Raw genomic sequence first — 22,452 nt, forward strand, 5'->3', positions numbered from 1 at the left:
ATAGTCTCATGTTTTTCTGTCTTAGGCTATACTGAGAATAAACAACTCTTTCACTTGACCACAACATACCCCTTGTTTAACCAATCCATTCCCTTCCCCCTGCATTACTACCAACAAAATACAACCACTCTTTACAGTCTTAGGAAACATTAACATATATCCACACCATAATTTTCTCCATGGTCACTCTCCTAGGAGAACGATTTTAACTCCTTTGGTAAACTGCTGAAGATGTCAGAAAATTTATTTAAATTCACATGCTTCAGAAAAAATTATAACAACCCTTGCAGAGGTGGAAAGAAAAACTAAACAGAAGTTCATGGACTGAAGTGGACCCATATGGACCACATGGATCTTGTAGACTTTTGAACATATTTGTTAAAATAATAGATAGTGAACACTGCATCTACACAAAAACCAGACTCAATAAGGTGCAACAACCTGGATATAATTCAAAAGAAAGCATTTTACAGAGTAAAAAAAAATTATTTGTAAAATACATACTTATTTTTTAAATAGGGAATTTTTGGCCTTATGACTGATGTTAGTTCCTCCCATATAGATAATGCAAGCTGTGACCAGTAGCACAGCTATAGCCAGAAGCAATAGTCCAGGGTGTGATTAGCTTCTGGGTTTCTATTATTCTTGCCATTATTTATAGTATATCTGTAGGACACAGTAAGTAAATTTTAAAAAATGGTGAAAATATGGCCTATTACTGAAGTGGAACTGACACGGAATTTAAATTACATCTGAAGTGTCTTATCAGGTAATAGGCAATTCATCATATCAAAATTCTCTCAACTGAAAATATTAATAATTAGACAAAGGCTGTTAGCCCACCATAGCAGAAAGGATATTGGTTTTGTACATACTAGCTCTGCTTACACTAACAGTAATGCCAGTAGCTTTATTTAGTATTGCTGCTGACATGTATTTAAATTTCAGGGCATGCTTTACAGACAGAGGTTGGCTTATTTCAGTCAGAGGTTTTCCTCAATAATAAATCTTTCCCAATTCTGGTGTGTTTAAGTAAATCCTCAACTGGCCTACCACAGGCCTATTGAGAGACCATCAACAAACACTTAAAGAATTATCATGTCTTATTTTTCAGCTATAACCCTTAGGTTTAAATGAATCATTGTTAGGAGTAATTTTGATTAGGAGACCACTGTTTTTGGGAAACCTGCACACAGAAGCAGGACCTGTGGTACCTCTTGTAAGCTGTTAATGGCTGGAGAAGGCAAGAAACAAAAGTCTTCCAAAAAAATACAAAGGAAATGCTTCTTTCTGGGAGACCAGAAGGTGAGCTGCAATTGAGGGGGTAGGCAGGCAGACACCTGTGGAATAAATCACTGAAGAGCCACTAGTCTTTGACAGGACAGCACCAGTGGAAGATCTGGCCTCATATCACAGCAGATGAAAAATTGCTGAAATTCAGGACACTCTCTCCTCAGCATTTATCCTTAAGTGTGACGCTTGCAAAATAGGTCCCTCAATTCCATCTTCAAACACTTTTAACTTTTTTTTTTTTATTCTTTGTGCAACCTTACAGGCAGAGCTGAAAGCTGTAATCTGAAGTGACATCTATGTTGATCTCAACTTTATCCACTTCATTTCTGATTTTCACTCAACAAAAGAACACACAGACAAAATAGCTCTCATGGACAATGAAGTCGTCCCCAAGATTAGGAAAAAAAGAAAAAAAGGACTGAACTTAATGACAGGTTAAAAAACAAATGTAGCTTTTTAAAAAGGAGACCAAAAGGTGTGGGACTTAAGACTCTTTCCCACCTCTTTCTCAGACTTTCTTACATTCTCATTTACAAATTGTGTAGGCAAGGTAGCTGTTCCAAATTAACTTTCTGCTCCTTTCTAATACAGCTATGTATATGGTTTTGCATCTGGGCCAGTTTTACCACAACATCAAATATTTAAACATTTTCAGCCACCACAGAGCAGCAGTCTAACCTCCACAACTCCAATAGGCTTTGCAAATACACCAAACTAGCCATGGTTATATCAATCCTGATGTGCCCTGAGGACACCGGCAACACGCACCTCACCCATCTAAATTTTCTGAAGAGAATTGCTCCTACCCTCAACAAGGACTTGTGTTTAGGAGCTTGGACAGTGTACATACATAACAGAATACAAATTGTAAACCTCAATGGTTATGTGCTTCTATTCATCACAAAAAAAACCTGGAAAGGAGGGAGGGGGGAAATCGATACATAATTGAGACAATAATAAATTAACTTTTCCTATTACTGACTTTCCTGGTGATCAGGGAACCCCCTCAACTTGTCAATCTTAATATCAGAAACAGATGCTTTGAAGGTCAAAATACAGCACCATGTAAGAGACCCCCTAAACCTCAAATCTGTCAGTGTCATCAGCATGATGCAGACTCTTTCAGTGACTGCTTCTCACACCAGAAACATAACACTCTGGGCATCCTACAGCCCTGGATTTGCTTCCTTCTACCCAATGCGCTGGATACCCTCCCAAAAATGAGCCACTCTACAATAGAAGGAGGAGGTTATAGATAACTGACAGAGGACAGAAATACTCAGTGGGAAATCTGTTTTCACAGAATAGCCACTTCTCAGTCCCTAGCCCCACAAAAGTCTTAAAAAAATTTTCAAAAGCTGAGTCTGGGAACTGAAATTCATAACTCAAGTTGACACTTAAAATTATGGACTTGGAGAGGAAGGTGACTTTATGGCACATATCAATTTTGCTCACTCCCAGCTAGACCTTTGCTGTTTCACAGCTGGTTATTATTTTTCCTTCTTTGTCCTAGAAGAAAGAACCAATACCTTTTTCAACTCTCATTTATCTAAGGTACATCTCTAGTTTTCAAGTACCAAGGACTTTCTTCCTTTACATCAACCAACTATTAGTGTAATCAACTTAAGCTCGAAGTAGCTTAAATATAGTTAAAAGCTTATGATATCTATATCAGGCCTGAAGAAGATACCATGTGTCTGAAACCTTGCTTATTTTTTCTCCCAATTCTGACCTATAATCTAATAAATAATAGTACTTTTCTCTGTAAATATTTTGCCTTTTTATATCCTTGTACCACCCCCTGTTGTGGCAACCCCCAGCTATAACAACACAAATACACAAATATTTTAGCTTGTGAAACACTGAATTATGTACTTCAAAAAAAAAAATCACCTAGTTTTTAAGAAACATTAATGCTTTATTGCATCTCCATTTAGAAAACACAGAATCATGTAAATGAGAATAATTTCAGATCTGCTATGGCTATTTAAATCTGACATCCTATAAAACTTCTGTGCTTGCTGGATTCAAAGATGGATTTGTTTTACAACAGTCTATTTATTTGTAGCAAAACACATAATTTCCAGGTGGAATAAAAGTAAGAGCAATTTGTTTCCATGCAAACACTAGGGAAGTCTTACAAGTGACTGGACTACAAAGTCTGAGACTTTCCAAGCCTGTCCTTGCTTCCCCAGTTCAAACTGTGACCTGACATGGTTGGTCCCCTTTCAGTTTTGTCTTGGGGGACCTTTCATGCCCCTGACAATGGGACCTGCGTTTGGAGATGCTGTGTATGAACGTTTCAGTGACAACTCAGATGCTGGGCACTCTTCGTATGCTTTGGAAAAAGATGCATCTGGGAGCTTCTTAAATCTCTAAACCCCAGCAGGGTCACCTGTCCTGTGCAGGGAGTCCAACACACCCTCCCTGATTGCTGGGATAGGCCTTTACTACCACCAGCTTGGTCACCCACATCCTTTCATGGGTGCTGACACCTGCACAGGTCTTCATCCTACCCTGAAATCTCCAGGGATTATTTTTGCTTTTAAGTATCTGTCATCATTGCCAGGGGTTCTGTGCACCCTGCTCAGGAGAAGCTGTGTGGAGCAGGTACCAGCCAAGCATCTCCCAAAAGCCTCTGCTCTTTCATAACCGGGCTTGAATAGCTAGGAGATATTTCCTGGATTTTTGCTTTTTTCTTTAAACCACATTTCTTGCCTCAGCCTGTCAGACCTCTGAATAAATAACATTTGATAGCTCTCAGGACACAATGTGAGAACATGTCATTCCCACATTTTGCGAGCAGAGAAAGGGAGGCAGAGGAAGCTCTGTGGAGCCCCAAGGAGTGCTGAGGACACGGGAAAGCTGACACAGGGTAATAACATTGGGAAAAAAACCTACTAATGTTGTTAGGGCAGTAGATAAATAAAAAAAAAATAAATAATGTAATTTGTATTTTTGGATGTTTGAGATGAGAAGGTGGGTTCTGACTCCATCATTTTTCCTGAAGGATCATTTTCACACCAAGTAGAAATGGATTATGAAGAATGAAAATGGTTTTACAAAACAATGTTGGCAGGGGCATTACAGCCTATGAGTTAATAATTAACTGTTGTTAATTTTTGTCGAAGACAATGTTATTTTCTGTCTTAGCTTTGACAATTATTTTTCCCCACTTTAACACAATTCCTTCTATTTAATGTCTTTGCCACCTTATGTGAGAAGACTTAATTTCTACCGTTTTTCCTGTATGTCTAAATATGCTAGTTATTTTTTAAAAAACTTTATTAAATCTCCCTTGAAAAACCACAGTGATTCAACAGATTTTTCTGATTTCCTGAGGTATTGCGCACACTGGCTGTCTTCAGTGGAGGTCCCTGCCAGTGGCTGCCTAAGGAAATTCTCTCAAGAACATATAATTTGAATTAAATATTCTTCTCATATAAGCAAAGCAATTTAAAAAAATACACAATTAATTCTGATATTGGTTTATTACTGAGAAAGCCTCATTTAGTTTCCTGAATTTAATGTAATTCAAGAAAATACCACAATTTAACCACAGCAAATCCCTAGCTCTGACCCTTCAATATTTAAAGAGCAAATTCATTCTTAGTGTCTGCCAGGCTCTGAAAACCTTTTAAAAACTCACCATCCATGACTAGCTGTGCTATGTAGGCATAGGTCTGGCATGCCACAATATTATCCAGAAATCTTTCCACCTCACACAGTCGTCATTGTATGTTTTATGCATAGGGCTGAAAAGGACTCTGTGCCACATTACTACTGTTCCTGTAGTTATCCTTTTGATTTTTTAACGTTTTGCTAAAAATCCTCAAAACCAAACCAACACCGCAGCCATCTGTGGATGCCAACAGTGAGGTCACCTACTCTCGCCTGCCTCAGCCATGGACATCGAATTAATCACATGGAGCTCTGGAAACCTACGAAGTACAAGATAATTCAAGCTGCATATATTGGCAGTGCTTAACATCATATGTACCAGTTGTCAGAGCAGTGCATTCTGTCCCACCAGACAGGTCTACTCTAAGATTCCCTTAATTATTACTTCAAAATTAATCACTTCTTGCATCTAAGTGGACATGAACTAGTGAATCCAAGGCGATGAACAAGAGAAGGAGTAATTTCTTAGATCAGATCGCCGTTGATTCAAGTCAAGTTTCTTTTAGCCAAATCCCCTGCTTATAGAGTGGAGGAAAAAGAACATACATTAGCTTCAATAAAATTCTCTGAAATTTTATTGCATTTCAGTTCTTTGGAAAATAGTATTTAATTTGTTCAGGCTTTTGATCACTTCCAGGGAAATTCAATGTAGGACCCATTACACCACTATACTTTTAAAAAATGTTACCTGCTTATCTAAACCCAAACAGCACAATCATTTTGAGTCCATTTCACTAAGATTCCAGAAAGTAAAGACAATTTATTTTCAATATAAATAAATCCTATCAGTGATGTCCATGGCTCGTAGAAATTATTCAAGGTCCGTCTTTCCTAATCAATGTTCCTGCAACAATCTTTCATCTGATGGCTCATTATATGATTTGGGGGAAGAATGTCTGTGGCAATTTTGTAAACAACACGAGGCAACAGAGAAGAAGGTAAGACTGAAAGATCACACTGTGGCAGAGGGCTGTTTTTATGCAAAAATTAATAAAGCTCATATGACACTTCATTTAATATCAATGACAGTCTGTGGGCATTATTAGGGATTTTGAGCCCTTACTTTTTAAGAAACTTCATATAACCCTGCTGATTTTCACAGCACAGTCTATAGTCCAGAACTGAATTTGGAGATTATATACTGTCCTTATGGATTTCTGACTTGGAAGTTACCAGTTTTGTGTTGACATGCAGAATTTGCTCCAAATTAGGTTAACATGAGAAGCAGTCAGGGAACATTAGAAATACAGCAAACACAGATCATGCACTCATGCATTCCCCAAGAATGCACACAGCCTGTTCCTGGGTTTCCAAATGCAAGCTAGGAGAAAGTACATAAAGCTGGGGAAGGCACACAAACAAGATATGATGCCAGCTGTGCAGTTTTAACCTTAGAAACACCTTAGTGACTCAGATGTCTATCTCACACCTCTTAGCTGTGTTCTCCATTTCCCTGCAGCCACAATACTTTCATTCCATGATTTTTCTGATTCCTGTTTTTTCTGTCTCTAAGGAAGGTGGGTACTGCCTTATGGGTACCGTCTAAATGAGTGGTATTGAGAGATGCATGGAACCTCTTATACATTACAAACTGCTGATATTTAAGCAGTTGGTCTTATTTTTAATTGATGTTGTCTTTTTTTTTTCTTTCTTCTCTCAAATTGAAGAGATGAAATTAATTTTTCGTAAAAAATAGCCATGGGATCTAAAATAATTAAAATTTTTAGTTGGCTTTTGAATTTAAATCAGAATTTCTATCTCGTCAGGTCTACTCTTTGCATTTCCAAAATGCCACAATAATTTTGTTTCTGTGACTCTTAATGACTTGGACATGGGTCATGCTGATACCATACAAAGCATTACATTGAGAAATTACCAAAAGTCACAGTTTTGCATTTCTTGAAACTGCAAAGTATTTCACTTGAACCTTGTTGTTGAGAAACTATAGACCTGCTTGATTTTCAAAACATTTCCTGAAAACTGTAACAAATATTAAATAGATGACAGGGAAAATTCTCTAGATTTTCACTTTTGGTACCCCAGCAGGCTGAGAGTCATAATTTCCAAAGACAATTAGCACATCTCTAAGGGATGGCATCAACATGAAGAAAATAAATGAGTGTCCACCTAATTATGAAAGCATACTGAGTAACCAACACATAGCCCTTCAAACAGTCAAGAGTAAATATGTATAGAGGTCACCTTCTGTAGTTTGTTTTTAATTGTTATCTCCAAATGCATGAAACTTTTACTCAGAATTAGATTCCTACAATGTCTACTGAACTGTTCAAACATTGCAAAAGAAATATCTTTATGTAAATAACTACACTTTGAAAAATTAATGTCATTTTAAAGATGGAAATCTTAACCAGCAAACTATCCACTGAAGTCAAAATTAAGGTTTCCATGGCAACCTGAGCTACCTTTGCATTCCATACCACCAAGAAAGGGAAGTACTTCTGGAAGAAGTAAAGCAAAGCAGAGCCTGAAAGCCAAGACCAAAGGGACATGAGAGCTGTGTCTTGTGCTTGATCCCACAACACACTGCCATAGCTCACAAGTCTTCTGACATATAGACATATAAAAATTCTAAACTTCACATAAAAACTATGGCATAGTAAATAAATAAAGATGAGGGATTTAACTGGTCATGGGGTCTTTGCCTACTCCCTTCCATTCTTTCCGCTCAGAGCAACAATTTTTCTGATTAAAAGATTAACTGCTTTAGTAGTTTCATTAAAGCAAAGATAGGTTTATAGTTTTAGTATTACATGAAGTCCTATAGGATCTCCATATATTATGCCATTGGGTCCACTTTGCTTTCTCTGTCTGAAACAGAAAATTATTTTTATTTTTAAAAAGCAGGCAAAAGTTAATTTTAAAAATAGCAGGGTTTTTCTTCTTTGTCCTCACAGTTTCTTTAAAAGGGTATCAATAAAGTCTCATCCCCTCTCTGGTTACCAGCAAAGGATCTATGGAGTATCCTCTAACAATAAGGGAAAGCCAAGCCTCAAAGAGAGGAAGAGAAATAGAAAAGGTCTGCAGCCAGTGAGAGTGACTAGCTGTACCATTCCCAGTCTTCGGGATGAAATATTGCTTTCTGTTGTCTTTGACTTTTTCTTCTGAAATGCCTTACAGGAGACTGGTCATTATTGGAATGTAACACTTTGTTGTCTCAAAGATAGTGAAAATACAGTTCACAAAAATCCGGGATTCATTCTGCTTTCAGCAATAGGCTAAAGGCTGCTTCTTAGCCTATTGCTAAAAAGCAATAGGCTGCTTTTTCAAAATGCGTATTCTGTGTGCTCCAAACACAGCTTAAAAATACAGTACTGGGGACAAATCAATTATTTATTATATAATCTTGAACAAATCTCTTAAAAATTTTTGAGCATGAAAATAACTCATGTGTGACAAAACCAAACCTCTAAGATGTACAGATAGGGAATGTATGACAAGAGAAATTAAATTTCCTGAGTAGGGATTTCAAACTTGTCAATGCTCACGGTTCAGGTACTACTAGGAAAAGGTGTTCTTTACATAGATGTTGTTTGCTCAGCTTTCAGATGTTTCATTATGCTCTGAAAACCCTTTTCTATCTTCTCTGCACAGAAAAATAGCCCAGTTCAGCACATGGGACTCTTGGTAGGGTACACACTATACTGTGCTTGCACTGCAAGAGCCGGGCTTTGAAAGCCTACTTGTCCCAGATGCCACATGCAAACTGCACCCAGGAATCAAACCAGGTTCCCTGTTGGACATTCTTCTGAACACCACAGAAACAGAAACTGAGAAAAGCAATCAAGATTGAATTTTGTGTGCTTTGTGAATCACAAAGCAATGTATGTCTGCTTTCTCAAGGCAGCAGATACAGTGGGTTACAAAGTAGGCAGGCCCTCTTTGATCCCTGGAAAGAGAGAGGGAAGCCATCCTGCTCAAAGCCCAGCTCAGTCTGGGGAGAAAGCACATTTTTTCAACAGTATTTTAATTTTTATCACTGCAGTAATTTTCAGCTCTCCAGAGGCTGTGATGCTACTGTAACCCCCATGATTGATGGGCAAGAGGTTATGGGATGCTGCCATAGCCTAATTGTGTGTGTGTAGGCATGGCTACATCCATACTGAAGGCAGCCTTTCAGACGGATAGAGGGACATCTCAACCCCAACTTCAGCTCGACTAGAAAAATGATATATAGGCCAAAATGGTGCTGCTGCTGAGGACGAGCAGACACTTTCTATTGAAAATCCTATTTTCAAAAATCTATCACCTAAATACACTTTAATACACTTCAATACGCTTTAATGCACTTTAACTTGCAATCTCCCTCCCCCATCCCACACACCCTCCCCCAATCACTTTATTAGATTTATTTGTTTATTTTTAGTTGAAAGGGTTCAGTGGTTTTCTTTACTTCAGCAGCACTGCCTTCCTCTGCCCACAGGCTGGATTATGCTCAGGGAATAAATCCAGGCTGAGCAGTGAGAAGCAACTCTTTGGAGGATATTGTTCTTGTGCAGAACTCCAAGGTTTTGCTGCAGATGCTGGAAAAACCATGGCTACTAGCACTCCACTGGATGGGATTGTTGGCCAGTGCTGGAAGGGTGGATCAGTCAATGGGGCAGGAGAGTAAAGGATGAGAAAGGACAATGATTTTATGGTTAAGACAACTGACTGCCACACTGGAGAGTGACCTAGACTGCAAAACCAAATCCCTCACTTTGGGAGAGTGATACATCACCCAAACCAAATTTTTCAGAGGTTTAAGAAGCATGTAAGTTGCATGTTCCTCGAACAAGGCCTTCTGATGTGATTTTTGGAAGGGGTGTCTCTGTAAAGGGGTCAGTGAGAAATGTCCTCCCAGTAAATAATGAAAAGATCAGTAATAAAGAAAAATCCTCCTGCCTTTGCGTTTGGAGCTGGCTACAGCTATTTGTTACAAAATCATAACAGATTTGGAAACCAGACAGTGGGTAAGGATTGAGGCCACAATTTACACAAGGAAACTACCACAAGAAGGTGAAGAACTCTTTTGCCTTTGAAGCTTAAAACTTTTCTTTCCTGGCAAGTGGGGTTTTGTGGGGTTTTTCGAGCTGCAAGTATTCTTTTCTCCATAATTGATGTACTCATACACAGTCACGCACCCAAAGCAGCAGGTCTATAATCTGTATAAAAACTGAAGACGGATATGCATTTTTTAAAAATTGCCTCTATCCAAACTGTTTTCATCCCTTGAAATGAGATTTTCATTAGTAGATGGTGGCTGGATTAAAAGCTGTGCACTCAGCTTTTATTCTAGGGTACCAAATATGAAGAATATTTAATGTGACAAAAAACTCACATGTTCATCAATATTTTATTAGTAGTGGAATGTGTCTTCCTGAATGCCTTTTGGTGATATTAATTTACTGTATTCTTCACAGTTAAAGGAAATCACCTGCTGTTTCATATCAATATAAAAAAAGAAAACAGAAGTACTCAAGTACTCATTATCAGCTTCTCTTCCTAAATAACATTTCATTTGTTTGATTCCCTTATTAGATCACTCTTTTCTTTGTTATCCAGGAAAAAAACCCACACAGTACCAACATAAATCTTGTTAATTGTGTGAAAGGCTTTCATGTACTTTTTGTGTGTTCAGGAACAGACAGATTTTGTACCACTCAGTGTTTTTCTCATTTAAGTACATTAATATTTTCAAAGGCAACAAATAAAATCTTGATTTCAAAGGTCTATAGTTAAAATATTACTTTAATTTGGAAGACTAAAAAAAAAAACACTGAGAGAGGGATGCAGAGATAGAGATTTAGAATGCAAAATGTGTCTGGTGTTGGAGCTCCTATTAATGTGGCAGCAAGAACATAACAAATTTTCTGTGACCTTGCTTTGTGACCAGCTCATGTAATTTGGTGAAGGATGTCATTGCAGTAATTACATATTGGGTTCCCTGCTGCCATAGTTATCCATGGTGTTGTGGGGCTCAGAGGCGCAGTGCTTCAGTGTGATGGATTGCTACGGAAAATTGACCATGCTAGAAAGCAAGCTGTCTGATAAAAAGGGGCTGTCATAGAATTACTTCCTTGACCACTAGCCCAGGGAAAGGTTTAATGCATAAATATATGCATTTTAGTGATTGGAAAATGAGGCTTTGCACAATATTGTTTCAGTCTTGATTCTCATAAACCTATTTGTTTTATTTGAATGCCAGGTTCCCCAATACTGAAGATATCAATATCTAACAGTATTTTGCACAGCCAGGACATCTTTCTCCAGTCTATTGAGAATATCAGATATGACCTTGGAGGTCAGCTAATCTCTGGTGCCTGCAGCAGAATGGGATACTAAACATGACCCGTCCTCCGCAGTCACCCCAGAATTTCTCACGCTTCTCAAGTACAGAAAGAAAGGCTTCCTAACAATGAGAAGACAGATAATTCCCTCCTATTTTCTGCTTATTACGGGCTGATGTTCTGCTAAATCACCATATTAAATATATTTTAATTGTAAAACATACATTTCCTTAGGAAGACTATGATTGTTCTTTCACAACAATGAACTGCAAGTAGTGAGCAACTTTTTTCCTCATTATTTAATTTTTATGTGTGAGCCTGCCTTCTTTCTGCCTTGCAAAGGCATGACCCATTTACAGCCAGGTTTCCAAAATCTCAACTTGTATCTCCAGTGAATTCTTTCTGAGAAAAACCCCACTTTTCTGTTCTTCACAATAAATATTTTGTTGAAGACAAATATTTATTTTCTTTCCTATTCACATGGTTTGCATATGTCATGGAGTCTTGTTCAAAATCACACTTTTGGACCATGGTATATTAAAGAAAGTTTAATTCTAAATTAAAACATTTAACTTATAGATTTTTCTTTTTATCAACAAAAATTACTTTAGAAAAAGGAACGTATTTGCAGCAAGTAGTTGGAACATGAGAGCCAAAAAATTGTTTAGATTCGCAAAATGAAGAACATTTCAGAAAACTTTGACAAGGAAATATTAAGTCTATCCTGCTGTGCAAAAGGATTATGATTACAATCTTTAATTACACAGTCATATCCTGGTTTTCCACTGCTCCTTTCAGATCCCAGTTTCAACAGCACTCCAGGAACAAGCCTGGGGATGCTCATGGAGGGCTTAGTACCAATTCACCTCTTGCCTTCTGTGGTGGTTGCCATGCAGGCTGTCCACCAAGTGATAACAGGGACAAAGTGTTACAAAGATAACCTTTATTAAAATTATTTTTTTTTACTTTTTAATTTTTATTTTCACAGAATATTCTGAATTGGAAGGGAGCCACAAAGATCATTGAATCCAGCTCCTAACTGAATGTCCCATATGGGATTTAACCCACAATCTTGGCTTTATTAGCATAATGCTGTAACCAGCTCAGCTAATCTCAGAGCCATTTATATGATGGTTACCTAAAAATACTGTGTGTTGTTGCACTCAGATATTTTCTTTTTCATAGAACCACCTGTAGGCTACTAACCAAATGACCAGGAACACCTATAAATGTTTCTGGAACAGCCTATTGGTTCATACTGGCAGGCACTCATGCTGGGGAGCTCAGAGTTTAATGTTTGAGCTCTTAAAGTTGAGCCTGAAGGACATGTCCAAAGCTGGTGAAGAAAGAAAAGGGAAGCGTCCAAAGCTTATGGAGAAATCTCTGAAATTTGCCTCCCATTTTTTTTTCCAGTTTGAGCAGAAGAAATAGGTTATCCAAAGTACTGTGCAGAAAGAAAAGTTGGGAACACTTAATCCAGCAATTCACTGAGAATTAAGAAAATACACACACAGATATGGCAAATTGTGAATTTATAGGAGTGTTTGTACAAGAAGAAGGCAATATCTCATTAGGGACTGGGAATCTACACAAGAAAGACTAGGAATAGCTAGAAGGGACAAGTTTAATACATAATTTCTTTGGGAAGTAACTAGAGTCAGTTCAACAGATATAATTAAACTGAAAATCAATGGCAAGCATAAACAAGGAAATATCTTAGGTAGATATCAGATAATTTATATGTTTTATGAATGAGGCCAGTCAGTGCTTGCCCTACACTCTACAAGCGCAGCCAGAGATTGTCCAACATGTAAGTACTCATCTAGGAGAGCCATTAGCAGGAAGGTAGCAGGAAGAGGTTCTTTCTGCTAAGACTCTCAGCCAAACAAGTCATTAATAATTGAGGGGCAGACAGAGGTATATATCTGATGGATCTAATAGAATTTTAAACAATTATCAATACAGGCAGCATTGCAGACATATAGCACAGCTTGTCAGTCCCTCTTAACATGCCTCTTCAGGATGCAAGTTTTTGCAGAATAATTTCTGCTTTTCTATATATTGCTGGCATGTGGGCTCTGTGTGCATGTGTGTGCACCCAGTATTTAGGAGATTATAGACATAGGCATGTAAATAAGCACCAGGAGTTGAATGATACTAGGAGAAAGAGATGTTATAACTAAGAGCCAATAGGGAAAATTATTTTGAAAAAAAAGTAGAGAAAAAAAGGAGAAAAATCTTCAAGCAGAGATTCACAGAATTATGAAAACTGCTGAAATCAAGGAAATTTGTAATACAATATGTCATGGCCAATTAGACATAGCAGAAAAATCTCCAACCAGTAAAAGTATTCATGTGCAATGCATTTTTGTTGAATAGATTCAGTCATTCCTTTGTGCATTTACTTCTCTCCTATAGCAAATGAAAATTACACCCAGGAGAAATTAGATACTAGTATTGCTGCATTAAGCTGGTGCAGGGCAAAACATGTTCTCTGTAAATCAGGATTATGACTACTTGAAAGATGTACAGCAAGAACCATTTCCAAACCATTCTACAGAATTATTTGTTATATAAAACTATCTACTTTACTAAAACACGGCACTAAAAAGCTATAAACACCAGCCTGGGGCAGCTCAAAGAGCAGGAATATGGATGTGTTTTGGTTTTTCTTCCCTTGGGCTGTTTAAGATAACCCTTCATGTGACCATGAGTCCATACAGGCACATGAAGCTGGTGGCTATGTACTTAAAATTAATGTGCACATAACAGAATACAATGTATGTTCTTTACAGCTCTTCATCAGATCTGTATTATGATTCAAATGATATGTCACGCCTTCTCAGAAGTTTTTCATGCAGGTATTGAATATTATTTGCTAATAACAATCACAAATTAAGCAAGTGGAAGAACTATTTTCACAGAATAATAGAATGCTTTGGGTTGGAATGGACCAAAAGATCACCTAGTTCCAACCCCCCTGCCATAAGCAGGACACCTTCCACTGGACCAGGCTGCTGAAAGATCCATCCAACCTGGCCCTGAACACTGTCAGTGATAGGGGATTCACAGCTTCTCTGAGTACACTGTACCACTGCCTCACCACCTGCAGAGTGAAGAGTTTCTTCACCATATCCAATCTAAATGTGCCCTCTTTCAGTTTAAAGCCATTAATCATTGTCCAATCTAAACGTGCCCTCATCAGCTTAAAGCCATTTAATCACTAAAACTGACAGAACTCTCTGATAAGACTGGCCAGAAGACCCTTTCACACTGAACCAACAAAAATTGAAGTAGCAATGAAATATTAAAGCATCTAATAGAAACTGGTAATTATGATTTGAAGTAAAATCACTTGGGAAGCATTAGAAAGTCCAACACTGCTTTCCACCTGTTCTATAGAGTGTGACTCATAAAGAAACAGTGATGAATATGAGTGGTGTGACGAGTTACTATATTTATGAATGAGAAAGAAAGAGTGAGGAAATATGTGTTGAGACTGTGGGAAAGAGTTATGTGTCTGTTGCTTTAAAAGGTACCACACCTCACCTAAGTGAGACCGCTGGTTGCGTGCTTCATGAAGGTTTCTCAGTGTGTGCAGAGGAACCCATTCGAGCATGAAAGAGCAGCCAGGAAATGCTGGCCTTGAAGGAATAACTTGCTACTTCAATATTAACCATGTGTAAATTATTTAGCCTGCTCTTTACACAGATTTTCAGTTGAGAAGAGAGCAATGAAAAATCACCAGCAACTATCAAATCTAGAGTCTTTGCCTCAAAAGATGTGAATGTATTGAACTTTGCCAATTTGCCTCTATATATCACTCCTTATCAACTCCTTTACACTTCAATCTGCACTTTTTTGAATGGTACAATGCTCAACTTTTACGAGAGAGACACACACTAAAGAACAATAACTTTCACCTAAGTGGATCTCAGAATCACATGATCTGCTTTGTACATTGCTTCAAAAGGATTATTTTAAAAGGGTTGTTTAAAAGGTTGTTTCTCTCATTTTGTTCTGTAGTGATAACTTGCTCTTCAGTTGAAGAGAGGAGCATTCCTTTATTTTTCAAAGATCCTAAGAACTTCAGTCATAAAGTTTATGCCTAATGTGCTGCTGACAATAAGATTATAACATCTACAAGGTCTTTTACAGGCCAAAATGGCCAGAAGGCAATTTTTATGATAAATTACCTCTAAAAACTATCTCTGGAAACATTTACCTCTGCAGAAATCAAGGCATTTCTTTGTATTAAAGAAAAAAAAACAACTTGTATATTGTTTGTGCTGCTTTCAGTCAGAGTTCTTGTTTTACTGCCCAAGTCGTCACGGCATTGTTAAACATCTCTGCTCATAAAATGGCACAAGTTCATAACTTCAGATCTCCCTCTTAGACTTCTGAACTGTACAACTAGAGAACTTGGCCAAGAGATTATTCTGGGGTGTTCAAAACAAATTTCAGCAGAATTTTAAAACAACAAATTTTTATGTCCACCGATTTGTGGACATAATAAAATAAATGATAAATAGAAAAAATTTTGGCATTACAAATAAGTGACCAAAGTATACACAACAGACTAAATCGGAAAAAGGAAGGATGTTGAAGTAAGATTTTTGTTTTATTTGTTTTGGGGTACTTTTTATGTCAGGGTCTGTGTGTGTGTTCACATTTGTCCAATTTAATAGTATTTATTGAGGAGAGATATTCAGCAGTGAACAGTGCTGGTCCCTTCCTCCAGCACCCTGGGAGTCAGCAGGAGCCTGCAAGAAATGCTCAGTGCCCCTGTGCAACCCAGTGGTGTAGGTGGAATACACATCACTTCTCAGGAGCTCCTTTGGATGACAGCACTTCCACAACCTCTCAGGTGACCTTCCCTGCCTACAGCACCCGTTATTTATAAAAAGGTTTTATAACGTCCCACTTCAGTGCTTCTGCAATTTTCACCCATTACCTACTTGTTTTATCAACTTTGGGCACTGAGAACAGACTATTACTTCTTGCAACACCTTTTCATGACTTAAGGAGTATCCAGCTAGAGTTTTCTTCCTTAGACTGAAGAGACCTGTTCATGTCAAATTGACAACATTTCATTATAAGAAATGGCTTTTTTCTGCCTTCCCAGTATTTTGCAGAATACAGTTTGTGATATTCTAGCTATTGCACCTGTCTTTTGAGGATTTTTTGCCTCCTTCTGCCTATCTTCTTTTTCCTTTTACCTTCTATTTTCCTTCTACCTTCTCTTTCAGAAAAAAATTCTAACCAAAAAAAAAAAAAAAAAAAAAAATCCAAAAGTTAAAAAGCCAAAAGGAAGAGGGTATACAAATATGAATATACAATTATTTTTACATTTTCTGGTAAAAACAGCAATAGTTTTCTGCCACCTTAATACTCAGTTGGACATATACAGCAATATCTTAAAAATTGTTATGAATGTGCTATTATTTCTACTCAGTGCAAAAATAAGACAAGGAATGTAGTTACAATTATGATGACACACCTGTGATTCTGAAAAAGAGACTTTTTAAACGTACGCGGCTTCCATTATACTTGAGTAAGTTAAGATGAATGAAAGCCCTGATGAAATCATCTTAACTATTATGTATATGTAAAAATCAAAGCAGGAGAATCTCTGTTCGTACAATGCCCCTGAGACGTTCCTATAATGCTTAAAAATGTTCTGGCCTGACTTTGTGTCTCATACCTTAGTAGCAAAAAAATAGCAAAATACAGAGACTGTCAGGAGAATCTGTGCACTGAAATTGATAAAATGTTGTCCTGAGACGGTCAGGAACCTGTCCTGATATGGTTAGGAACCATATCACACAGCGCTGTTCACAGGCTTAAAAGGTGTGGAGATTTTTTAGCTTTTTCTACATAGAAGTTCTTCCCAAGTCTCTTTCCTCCTACATTAAGAACATTCTGATTTCTAAATTTATTAAAATTTCAGGTCTAAGTTTCTACACAGCCTTATGTACCAAAATGTTTTCAAGCCAACATGGTCCATTAATTTAATATTTTCTTTATCCTCACTTTAATCCCCTCATCACAATATTTATAAACATGACTATGTAATGCTAAACAAGACAAATCTTTTATGTTTTATCTTATCAGGCTGTTTATCCTTCTGATCACTTTAGTTGCCCTTTTTCTGCATCTTTGGGGTGAAGGACACATTTATGCTGGAAATCAGGGGAAAGAAAAGCAAACCCAGAGAAAATGTGTGGACACTTCTCTCCAGAAGTCTCTCCAGAACCAGCTTATATGTTCAGCTGTAACTGCAATGCTCCCTTACAGTATTTGCTAGCAATCCTCAAAAAGTAAAATGAAATAAATCCACCATAACGAAGAAACCATTACTGGTCACTAAATGGCCACCTACATGTATCTAGAAGCTACACTTCCTCTGGGCTTTCACTTTGCCAAATTATCAGGAAACATGGGAATTTCGCCTCACTTGTGGCTATGAACAGTTTCCTGCCACTGGCAGGCTTTTCTGCCTTTGTCCATCTGGAGTGAATCTCTTTGGATTAAGATGAAATTCTAAAGGAGATCTCGACAAAGCCTTATGTGGTGGAGTTTATATTCCTCTGCTGAAATAATCCTTTCTATTAATCTTTGGCATTCTTTCTGATATTTTCAGAGTCATGTGCTATTGATTATATTAATGGTCACAGGGTAGGAAATGCAACCAGATATTCCCATTGAGGTTTTTCCAGCTGATCCTCTTAGCTTGTAGGAAAAATTCCTGTTATTAATTTCTAAGTGCAGGAACTTGTATTTTTGTACAATTGAATTTGATCCCACTTCTGTTACTAGAGACTTCAAGGTCATCTGACTCTTTGTATGATAAACAAATCTCTTCTTTATTGATGCAGTTTTCACACCTGAGATAGTCAGCAATTTCATTAACAAACCTCCACCAAGGTCAGAAATTAAAATACTAAATAAGATTAGTCCCCAGATCAGTTATGGAACGACTCTATTAATATCTTCACCTTAGCATAATAATTCCCTTTTTAGCGGCACTTGAGTTTGTCTTTTCTCTGGCCAGTTCCTCACCAATAATGCAATTTGTATACTAATCCTGTTTTCTCCAGATCAAGCAACACTTTTTTTAGGTATGTTGTATCAGCAATTTAGGGAGCAGGCATATGCTACACCTGATGACTCTGTTGTCATACCAAAGAGCCAAATGACCCCTTTAAAAGGAAGTGCCAGAAACAAGTACCTGACTCTTATGGATATCCAAGTGAGCTCCTGTCCCAGAAACACATGGAAAAATATTACCCCACCTTAGTCAGCGTGGAAGCAAGAGGATGACAAAGATGGCAAAGGAGGCAATCAGCACAGTGCAATCACAGATGGCTGCTCTTCATCCTGCTCCTACCACAAAGACCAGTGCAGGAATGGAGGTCAGAGCTGCTCCTTGCTTGGGAGAGAGGGCCTTGAGAAGAAGATGGGAATATAACTCCTACCTTTCACTTGTTGTACATAAATGACTCCCTCAGGGATGTTCCTCTGTCCACCCTTGTTAAAGCCCCTGATCCCTTGATCCTTCTCTTTTTTTTTTTCTTGCCAGTAAGTCAGAGTACTTTGTCATCACACACACACTCACTCATCCTGGCTCTTTCATCTTTAATTCATGATAATTTTTTTTTCTGACAGAGAAGATTTATTCAAACAAGAATCACTTGAGTACTAGCTGATAGTCTTCTTTATACAAGCAACCAGACTAAAATTTCACAGCAATCCCTACATGCTAGTATTACTTAACCTAAATGATGCTTCCTCAGAAAGCCCAGAGTGCCTTCACCTTTATATTTCACACTAAAGACCATATGGAAACTTGTTTAAAAAGAAGGAAGTGCAGTGATCTTCTGTCTTATTGCAATGCTTCCAAAGATCATCAAAGTCAGTACAAAGCTATCCTAACAGATATATGGAGCATTGTGTATTCTTTCATTGTTACCAACTGAAAGCAATTTTTATCAATTACACACACATCAAGCACAGATTACACACTGGATTCAAGTTATTGCTGTCCTTATAGTTATTGTCACTATTCTGCTGTGTTGGAGCTGACATTTTTGAACAGAAATAAACGTTTTCATTTAAGCACTGAGGGATAACAACTGCAGTTAGTCCATACAAGCAATTAAATGAATTGAGCCTGCATTCTGTAGAGCTGCCCATTCATATATTTTGTTTAAATTTTACTTTCCATTTGAAAGATGTAGACAGACTCCAAACATGACAACTGCAATGTGTGTTAGAATAGCACAAAGGGGTGAAAAGTTTGCACTGTGATAGTTAATAACTGGAGTGTGGGCTGAGAAAAACATGGGTGATGATAAATATCAGCAAGAATCAACTTTAACGGACATTCTTGAGGACCCTCATGATACATTTTTGTTAAATAATATATTTTAAAATATCAACTTAGCTTCATGGACTTTTCAATAGGTTATTTACTTCAAAAGAAAACAGAAAATGCTCTCTAACATGTGTAACATTTTACTGATGTGAAAGAGAAGAATAGGAAAGAAAGAATAGGAACAAGTTTGAGAGTGACTTGAGCTTGGAGAGCTTGGAGCAGCTATTAAAGTATTTCTCCAAGGATGACTTAATTCAGTGGCAAGGGAGTTCAAAACAATGTCAAATTAGGCACTTTTAAACAACACTGAGTTATTTATGCATCACCAAATAATATACAAGTTTGATTTATCTTTTTCTAGTATAGTAAGGATTTAGCATTGAGCCCGGAATTCATCTTTTGCCTCCTCAGTTTAAAATGTTGAATGTTTCCTAATCCAGCATGGAGAGCTGGGAGACAAAAATAAATAGAGCACACTACTTGCTGCTCTATTTTTGATAGCTCGCTGATTTTCTTGAACACTACTGCTTACAGCATGTGAAAGATTTCCCAGGGATAGAAATATTCAAAGTACAGCCAGACCCTTTTCCCTTTGTTGTCAGTAAACTGGCTTCCAGTAATCTCAGAGGTAAGAAGAAAAGGGAAAAGAAGCATGCACCCCCAACTTGCAGTACAGGAAATACAAAGCACATTATGCCAAGTAAATAGCACATGCCTCTCGAGTAATTAAAAGAATTCTGGAAAACACCTGGACTCTTGAAAAAAGGAGTCAAGAGAGTGACTGTTCTGGAGCCAAACAAAGGAAAGAAAGATGTGTGTGCCTAGGTTTCCCTCAAAATTAGCAAATGCCACACTGACAGCAAGTGCAGTGGCAGTGGCAGCTCCCCAGAGCAGACCTGAGCTGGCAGACCAGCGCCTGAGAACAAAGCTGTGACACTAAGCATGAAAGTCCCTTGATGGGGGAGAGCTCATTTCAATAATGCCCCAGTTAAGCCCCCACATTCTACCTCCAGGCTCTTGTGGATGGATTTATGTCTGCGCTGCAGCTGGGAGATGTGGCTGATATGCATGTCCAGACAGATACAATCTAATAGTGGGGCTGGTGTGATGATTATCCAGCCAGCTTGAGCATCAATCTGTGTGACAGCCACATGTCCAGTGGTAGCACTCTGGAACCACAAGCAAGATATATGACCTTTTTAGAAGAAAATCCCAGTGTCCTTGACCTGCAATTGGAAGTGAAAGCAAAAATATATATGATCTGATCTTCAAAGATTTACTCTGCAAGAGAGGGAAGGATGGAATTCAGCTCCAGATGAGGCACCTGTACATAGGTATAGGAAAGCAGGTGTGTCTCTGTGAGCTGGGTATGCTATCAGCACCTCATCAGCAACCTAGAAAACACAGGTGGAGGAGCAGAGTGGATTGATTGTCTCAAGGAGACACCAGCACAAGATCAGCTGAACATGTTTCTGTGCTCTCCCCAGACTGTAGTCTGTGCCAATCTATTTTAACTGGTCACAGGAAACATTTTCTGATGATATTACATCCTGATTTTTTCTATATCAGGATTTACTTTTGCTCTGATCTTTTGAGTGCTGTTGTCTTACACCAGGACTTGAGGGAGATGTGTGGAGAGATGATATGTGGAGTTGGAGCTCTCACAAAGATTGGCAGATACTGCCCTGAGCTGTTACATAGAGAGGCCAGTCTGCATAAATCTGAACTGAATCACTTTCCTGACTGCATGAGGGACATCCAAGAATTTTTGGGAGGATAAGATCTCATGCTTCAAAGAAGAAAGAAGAGGGAGAGCTCCAGGAACAATACAGATACAGGAGGCAGTGGTGCTTTCCTAAAGGTCTTTTTAGATAGTTTTAGGAATTGTCTCTAAAGAGTAAAATTAAAGAGTACTGAGGGCTAAACTCAAGCACTGGGCTCTATATTGTCCTTAATGATTAGTTCAATTTGCTAACTATGCTTTTTGGCTATTCCAGTGATTTGTCTCCAACACAATTCTGTTGCAGAGGGAGCTGGTCCCCAGTAACACATTGCCAGTTCACACAGCTTGACTTCTGAGACAGGAATCAGAATCCTGCCTCCATTTAACTCAAAATTGTGTCAAATTACCAGACCCCTGCCATTCGATCTCCAGAGATACCAATTGCCCAGTGACCAAACACAGGGGCCTGGGCCGCAAGAATCACCTGTGAACAGCTCATGAGTATTTAAAAGCTAGTGGTAAGCCATGGTCTACATGGGCTGAGTCCATGAAAAGTTTTGCTTTTAAGATTAAGTTGATGTTGCTTTAGTATGTTCAAATGCTACATCATCCCCTCATTCACTGTAGTATATTATCAGCATTCTCTTCCTCCACTGGCAAAAACTTTGACTGTCACTTTGAATTGTAAATTCTCCCAAGAAAGGGAAAGAAATGCATTACATACACTGATATATCACCCAGACTGCTTGTCCTTCTCAGTTCCAGGGCAATTTTAAAGCATTACCATGACAAAGTAAGAATGGTGTATCTGTCAGTGACATTCTGAGTTAAATCATGAAGGACCCGGAGAATGATAAAGGCTGAATAAGCATTTAAAGCTTTCAGGGTTAATATCTATTTACCTTAAAAGTTCACAACCATGAAGTCTCAGCAGTGAGGTAGATGGAAATTTTCCTATTATTTTATACAGGAATACCTACTACTTAGCTTACTCATTTGAACAGAAAATAAAAGGTGAAGAAGCAAAATACACAGTAGGGGAAAAGTGACAAGAAATATGCCTAAAGAAGTTCATAGAAAATCTCTGCAAG

At 38.0% G+C, this 22,452-nt stretch overlaps 1 protein-coding gene and 1 long non-coding RNA gene across 11 annotated transcripts in view; both read right to left on the minus strand.

The window, feature by feature from the left end:
* The window catches only part of MTUS2 (microtubule associated scaffold protein 2), a 273,605-nt gene that overhangs the window by 93,980 nt on the left and 157,173 nt on the right, over positions 1–22,452 (minus strand). The window lies entirely within an intron of this gene.
* The window catches only part of LOC146768713 (uncharacterized), a 56,798-nt gene that overhangs the window by 24,769 nt on the left and 9,577 nt on the right, over positions 1–22,452 (minus strand). Inside the window, exon 1 of the long non-coding RNA XR_014955530.1 lies at positions 1–22,452. This exon is cut by the window's right edge and continues 9,577 nt beyond it. This is a non-coding gene — a long non-coding RNA (uncharacterized LOC146768713).

The sequence above is a fragment of the Lonchura striata genome, chromosome 1 (assembly GCF_050655825.1).
Source record: "Lonchura striata isolate lonStrDom1 chromosome 1, ASM5065582v1, whole genome shotgun sequence".
In the NCBI taxonomy this organism is placed as follows: Eukaryota; Metazoa; Chordata; class Aves; order Passeriformes; family Estrildidae; genus Lonchura; species Lonchura striata.